A 7,111-nucleotide genomic window follows, 5' to 3' on the forward strand; every position below is an offset into this window, starting at 1 on the left:
GGTAACAAAACACATGTTAATGCATCTCTGGTCAATAATGTGTAAGAAGTTATGGCTGAAAACTTCCCAAACCTTAAGCCAAGTACAGGAAGCACAGAAGTTCCTGAATAAGGTGCATAAAGACAGACCCACACCGAGACACAGAATAACCAAAATGGCAAAAGTTGCAGAGGATTCAAAGCAGCAACAGGAGAGCAGTCAAATACAAGGGAATCCCCACAAGGCTTCAGCTGATTGCTTTGCAGAAAATCTGCAGCCTGAAAGGAGTGGCATGATGCATGCAAAATTCTAAAGGGAAAGACCTGCAAGCGAGGGTACTGCCCCAGCAGGAGCATCACACAGGATAGAAGGGGAGAAAGAATGTCTCAGGCAGTCACAAAACGAATTCAGCAATACTGATTCTAGTTCAGAATAAGTGCTGAAGGGTCTTTTCCAAATGAAGGAGTAGTAAGAATCTATAGGAAAGGGAAAGCCCAACAGGAAAGGCAAATATACTAAGGGTTTAAGGTCACTTAAACCAGTATGTATATCAGTGAAAGGAGTAGCTCCGTCCTGTCCGACTCTCTGCGACCCCGTGGATTGTAGCCTACCAGGCTCTTCCCTCCATTGGATTCTCCAGGCAAGAATACTGGAGTGGGTTGCCATTTCCTTCTCCAGGCAATCTTCCCAGCTCAGGGATTGAGCCCGCGTCTCCTGCACTGCAGGCAGACGCTTTAACCTCTGAGCCACCAGGGATTCCCTATGTATATCAATTGACTGATTCAAAATTAAGGCTGTATATTGTCACCCTGCTTATTTAATTTATATGCAGAGGATATCATGTGAAATAACGGGGCTGGATGAACCACAAACTGGAGTCAAATTGCTGGGAGAAACAACCTCAGATATGCAGATGATGCCACACTAATGGCAGAAAGTGAAGAGGAACTAAAGAGCTTCTTGATGAAGGTGAAAGAGGAGCGTGAAAAAGCTGGCTTAAAACTCAACATTTAGCAAAACTAGGATCATGGCATCTGCTCCTATCACCTAATTGCAAATAGATGGTGAAAATGTGGAAGCAGTGACAGATTTCATTTTCTTGGGCTCCAAAATCACTGCAGATGGTGACTGTAGCCACAAAATTAAAAGACACTTGTTTCTTGGAAGAAAAGCTATGACAAACCTAGACAGTGTATTAAAAAGCAGAGACATCACTTTGCCGACAAAGGTCTGTATAGTCAAAGCTATGGTTTTTCCAGCAGTTACAATACGGATGTGAGAACTAGACCATAAAGAAAGCTGAGTGCTGAAGAATTGCTGCTTTCAAACTGTCATGCTAGGGAAGACTCTTGAGAGTCCCTTGGACTGCAGGGAGATCAAATCAGTCAATCCTAAAGGAAATCAACCCTAAATGTTCACTGGAAGGACTGATGCTGAAGCTGAAGCTCCAGTACTTTGGCCACCTGATGCAAAGAGCCAATTCATTGGAAAAGACCCTAATGCTGAGAAAGATTGAAGCAGGAGGAGAAGGGGGCAACAGAGGATGAGATGGTTGGATGATATCACTAACTCAATGGACATGAGTCTGAGCAGACTCAGGGAGATATTAAAGGACATGGTATCCTGGCATGCTGCAGTTTATAGGGTCGCAAAGAGTTGGACGTGAATTAGCAACTGAACAGCAACATAATTGTAAAAGCAGTTATAGCCACTAACAGTAAGGAGATGAACATCAAGATGTAAAATATAACATCAAATATATAGAGAGTGTACAAGGGGAGTTAAAAAAAAAAAAGATCTTTTAGAAAGTGTTTGACCTTAAATGACTGTCAGTTTAAAGCAAGTGTATAAAATTATGAGTCAACATATAACCCCCATGGTAATCATAAACCAAAACCTACAATAGATACAAGATACACAAAAACCAAAATGAAAGGAAACCAAGCATAGTACCAAAGAAAAACCAAACCTCAACAGAAGAAACAAGAAGTGAACAGAGAACTACAAAAAAAATGGAAAACAGGGAATAAAATGGCATTAAGTATGTAGTTGTTGTTGTTCGGTTACTAAGTCATGTTTGACTATTTTCGACTCCACGGACTGCAGCACGCCAGGCTCCTCTGTCCTTCACTGTCTCCTGGAGTTTGCTCAAACACATGTCCGTTGAGTCAGTGATGCCACTCATCCCGTCATCTCCTCCACCTGCCCTGAATGTTTCCCAGCATCAGGGTCTTTTCCAATGAGTCAGTTCTTTGCATCAGGTGATCTAAGTACTGGAGCGTCAACTTCAGCATCAGTCCTTCCAGTGAATATTCAGGGTTAATTTCCTTTAGGATTGACTGATTCGATCTCCTTGCTGTCCAAGGGACTCTCAAGAGTCTTCTCCAAAAATAAAAAAGAGTCTTCTCCAGCACTACAATTCAGAAGCATCAGTTCTTAAACCAGTACGTTGTGACGTGCTTAGCAAAGTGCCTGACACATAGTAGGTTCTCAGTCTCTCCACCCCACCTGCCTCTGAAATTTAATTAGGATCAATTATAATCAATTAGAATGCTTCTTCTTTATCAAATCTGGATGTCTCATTACACTTAAAGTCAATTTCTTCATTCTTAACAGTTTTTGATAAAAGATGAACGGTAACTTTCATGTACTTGAAAAATAGTCATAATAAATTATTTTTCCCCCTGTGACCAGTAATCATAAATTTTGATTCATGCTGTTAGTAAACAAGCTGAAAACATTGAGTCTGTGCAGTACACTGAACACTGCAGAGTCATCTCACCTGAGATGTCCTCTCAACTTCGTATAATCCCTTCTATTGGAAAATTTAAAAACACATATTACTCAGAACTCTAATCAACTATGAATGCATTTTTTTTAAATTGTGAACTAATTCTTACCCATTTTTCCCGCTGCCAGATAATTTGACTATAGTTTCCATTATGGAGCATCATTTTCTTATATTTTTCCTGTTTGTGATCTGATTCTTCAGTTCAGTTCAGTTCAGTCGCTCAGTCGTGTCCAAGTCTTTGCGACCCCATGAATCGCAGCACGCCAGGCCTCCCTGTCCATCACCAACTCCCGGAGTTCACTCAGACTCACGTCCACCGAGTCAGTGATGCCAACCAGCCATCTCATCCTCTGTTGTCCCCTTCTCCTCTTGCCCCCAATCCCTCCCAGCATCAGAGTCTTTTCCAATGAGTCAACTCTTGGCATGAGGTGGCCAAAGTACTGGAGTTTCAGCTTTAGCATCATTCTTAATGAGCCATAAAAGAAATTAAGAAATAAGCAAGAAACAGGAGTCAACACAGAAAAAGAAATGTACACAGAAGTTGTAAAACAAAAAATAATTGAGGAAGTTAAGGGAATGGTTCCTTCCTCCCCTTCCTCTTTTCCCCCTCTTCCCTCCTCCGTTTCTCACAAAGCCCTACGTCCACTGCAGGAGGTTCAGGAGTCCTCAGGTAGTTCGGAGCTCTGACCCTCACCTACCTCTGGTGAAATCACCTCTCTGACCTCAGACGTGTTGCTGGTCATTACATGAATGTCTTAACTCCCAACATCCACAAATGTCCTCCGGGACTCCACGTGGGCTGTGTGTATATGATACAATGTTTCCCTTTCTCTCCAGCTGAGGACTTTTGTTCTGTGTCAGGTTTTAAGACCTGAACATCAAGGCCAGGTCTCTGTGCTTAGCGTGTGGAGGGGTGTGATGCTGGGATGTGGGAAGACCCCCACAGTGAGTCTGTCGCCAGTTTCACTCTGATGTGTTACCCTCTGCTAGACACTGTGTCTCCAACTAAAAAAGTGTAGCAGTCCCTGCAGGTCTGACCTGCCTGTCTTGTCTTTCCTCGCACCATTAACTTGGTTGGTCATCTCAGGTAATTTGACTCCTGTGCCCACTGTGTTACCAGCTCGCCTCTTGACATGGCGTCTGGGGCCACCAGATCCCAGACAGGAACTGCACACAAAGGATAAAGAATAGGGGCAGTAGAGTGGTTTGCGTGGCTGTGAGCTGTCTTGGCTGGCAGCCTGCTCTCCGTGTGGTAAAACACAGCTATTTGCAGCAATGACATGGGATATTACAGGGTTCTCTATGTCCTGAACAAATAAGTTAAAATCTCTCTGCCTTATTTTTTTCCCCCGTGGGAGGTAGATAGCTGAACCCCCTAGTGGAGCCAACAGAATAAAGAGGATAAGATATAACAGCTGTTTCTGCCTGTGAAAGTCATTTTTGTTTAGACACAGAACAGAAATTACTGCAGAAACATATTGAAGCATTATTAGTGCATGTTGGTGGGGGTAGGGGGAAGAATTAATTACTGTGTCCCAGGCTGTCCTAAAGCATCACACTCACATACGGAGACTTTTGTTCTTGTTGTTGTTCAGCTGCTTGGTTGTGCCCAACTCTTTGTGACCCCATGGACTGCAGCAAACCAGGATTCCCTGTCCTTCACTATCTCCCAGAGCTTGCTCAAACTCCCATCCATTGAGTCAGTGATGCCATCCAACCATCTCACCCTCTGTCACCTCCTCTTCCTCCTGCCTTCACTCTTTGCCAGCATCCGGGTCTTTTCCAGTGAGCCAGTTCTTCACATCAGGTGGCCAAGGTATTGGAGCTTCAGCTTCAGCATCAGTCCTTCCAGTGAATATTCAGGGTTGATTTCCTTTAGGATTGACTGGTTTGATCTCCTTGTTGTCCAAGGGACTCTTAGGAGTCTTCTCCAGCACCACAGTTCAAAAGTAGCAAAGACTTTAGCCATTTGTATTTTAACATTTTCATAACATAAAAATGTAACCAGGAAAACTGATTTTAGACTTTACATTGAGAAGCTTATTATTAGGAAGCCATTAAAAGCTATCAGTCTTCTGTTGTTAAAATTGCTGTAGAAGCCAATATGTTGCTTGATTTTGAAGGCTAGTGGCCCAGAGCAGAAAGTGGAGCTCGTCAAGGCTGCAGGATTTCACACTAAGCCTTTACCGTGAGCTTGTCAAGGAAGGAAAGTTACAGGGCTCAAAATAGCCTGGAGTTAAAACTCCCCTCCAGTCCTCCCCAGCATTCTATGCAAAACAAAGAAATCTCTCACTGGAAGGAAAAAAGAAAAGACATTAAAGTTGATTACGCCCAGTTCCCAGCCGGTCCAGCTTCTGGCCCATCTCCAGAATTCCTTGCCCCAGACCTTAAAGAGAGAACTACTCCGAACAACCTTCGAGAAGAACAGGCCCCCTTAAGACAGTAGATTTCCATGTATATGCCTACATACACTTACTCTTTTCTTGGGTTAGTGCAGCAGCTCACTAATCTGACTGCTGTCTCTTCTCGCCTCATTAAAGGTGATCTGTTCCTGTAAAGTGCCGGTCTCCTTCTTCTTCCGAACCTCGCCTTCTCTAACTCCTTACCCTACAAACTTCCCAAAACCACGAGGAGGAGTTCACCTTCTCTGCAGTATGTTTCATTTATAAATGTTGTTGTTGTTATTTAGTCTCTCAGTTGTGTCCAACTCTTTGTGTCCCCCTGGACTGCGGCCCACCGGGCTCCTCTGTCCCCCTGGGGTTCCCCAGCTGAGAACACTGGAGTGGGTTGCCATCCTCTCCTCCAGGGTTGTAACTAGAGCGGCGTGTAAACTATGTGTGATGTGCTTCCCTCTGCAGTGGTGAACTGCCTGGACCCAAGGCACGTGCACCAGAGCCTCCCCGAGGGTTTTGAGTATGGAGTGTCGTTTATCAGTATCAGTGCAAGAGGGGCTTCTGCCTTCTGGGATCTTCCGCCCTCACCTGCATGGCGAACGGCCTGTGGGATCGCTCTCTGCCCAAGTGTCTGGGTGAGTGGGGTCATCTGGGCTCTCATGCCGCAGAGGCCTGAAAGAACACTGCCAACACAACACGTGTTTTGTTAAGTATTCAAAAAGGTATTGATTTTTTATTCTACCTGACCCCATCACAAATCGTATTCGTTTTTATGATATCTTTAAAGAAATCACCAAATACAACTCAAAACTAGTTTCAGGGGAAGAAAGGCACGGGGTGCAGGCCGTTCACAAACTGGTCCCAGAGGGCAAGGGACTCGGTCAGCTCCTCCTGGATCCTGCTGTCCCTGTGTCCGCTCGTCAGTGCTCGTTTCCTGCTTCAGCCCAGCAGGCGGCAGATCCTCTGGTTCACCCAGGTGCCACCAGCCTCCAGACTGTGCCTCTCGCAACACGCTGCCTCCCTGGGGACCCACGTTCAGAGATACTGTAAATGGCTATAGTATGGAGTCTCCATCTATGGACCCAGTATCTGTGGCCGGAAGCGTGGAGCACTCTGGGGGCCTCATTTGTCTCATCGGCACTTCTGGGACAGTCCAGTGTGAGCCTGATAAAGAAGACGGCACCCTGGTTGGCACTTCCTCCTGACCCTTAGGTTTAACCAAGAGGAAGAGCAGGGTGCTCCTCCAGGCAGACAGAATTACAGGTCACGGCTCTGTCTTCCGAGAAAACGTTATTAGCAGTATGCAGATGAGCAAGGACATTTTCTTTTTCACCCACTAGCTACATTATTACTTTCTTTCCCTTGAAATAGCATATTGTCCTTGAGTTCAAAGAGAATCGTCCTGTGTCTTGTTAAAACCGAGTCTGAAAAGGAAGGAAAGGGAGTCACTCTCCTTGGTCCTTTAAAAATCAATCAGAAACAAAACAATTCTTAGAATCAAAATTTTATCTTTTTAGTACTCATTTTGTGTGCATAGAGAAAATGGGAAATGACAATTACATTATGAATTGAAATACTGAAAAAATGTGATAGTTCATTTTACCCCTCATGATTACAGCGTTTTCAGTACATTTGCAGAGTAGACTGGTGCCGGAGACTTTTCTGCAAATCAAGGTCCCTCAAAGCCCTTTGGGAGAAGGCAATGGCACCCCACTCCAGTACTTTGCCTGGAAAATCCCATGGACGGAGGAGCCTGGTGGGCTGCAGTCCATGGGGTCGCTAAGAGTTGGACACGACTGAGCGACTTCACTTTCACTTTTCACTTTCATGCATTGGAGAAGGAAATGGCAACCCACTCCAGTGTTCTTGCCTGGAGAATCCCAGGGACGGGGGACCCCCGCCTGGTGGCTGCCGTCTGTGGGGTCACACAGAGTCGGACACGACTGAA

Source organism: Bos indicus, chromosome 27 (assembly GCF_029378745.1).
Source record: "Bos indicus isolate NIAB-ARS_2022 breed Sahiwal x Tharparkar chromosome 27, NIAB-ARS_B.indTharparkar_mat_pri_1.0, whole genome shotgun sequence".
NCBI classification, from domain to species: Eukaryota; Metazoa; Chordata; class Mammalia; order Artiodactyla; family Bovidae; genus Bos; species Bos indicus.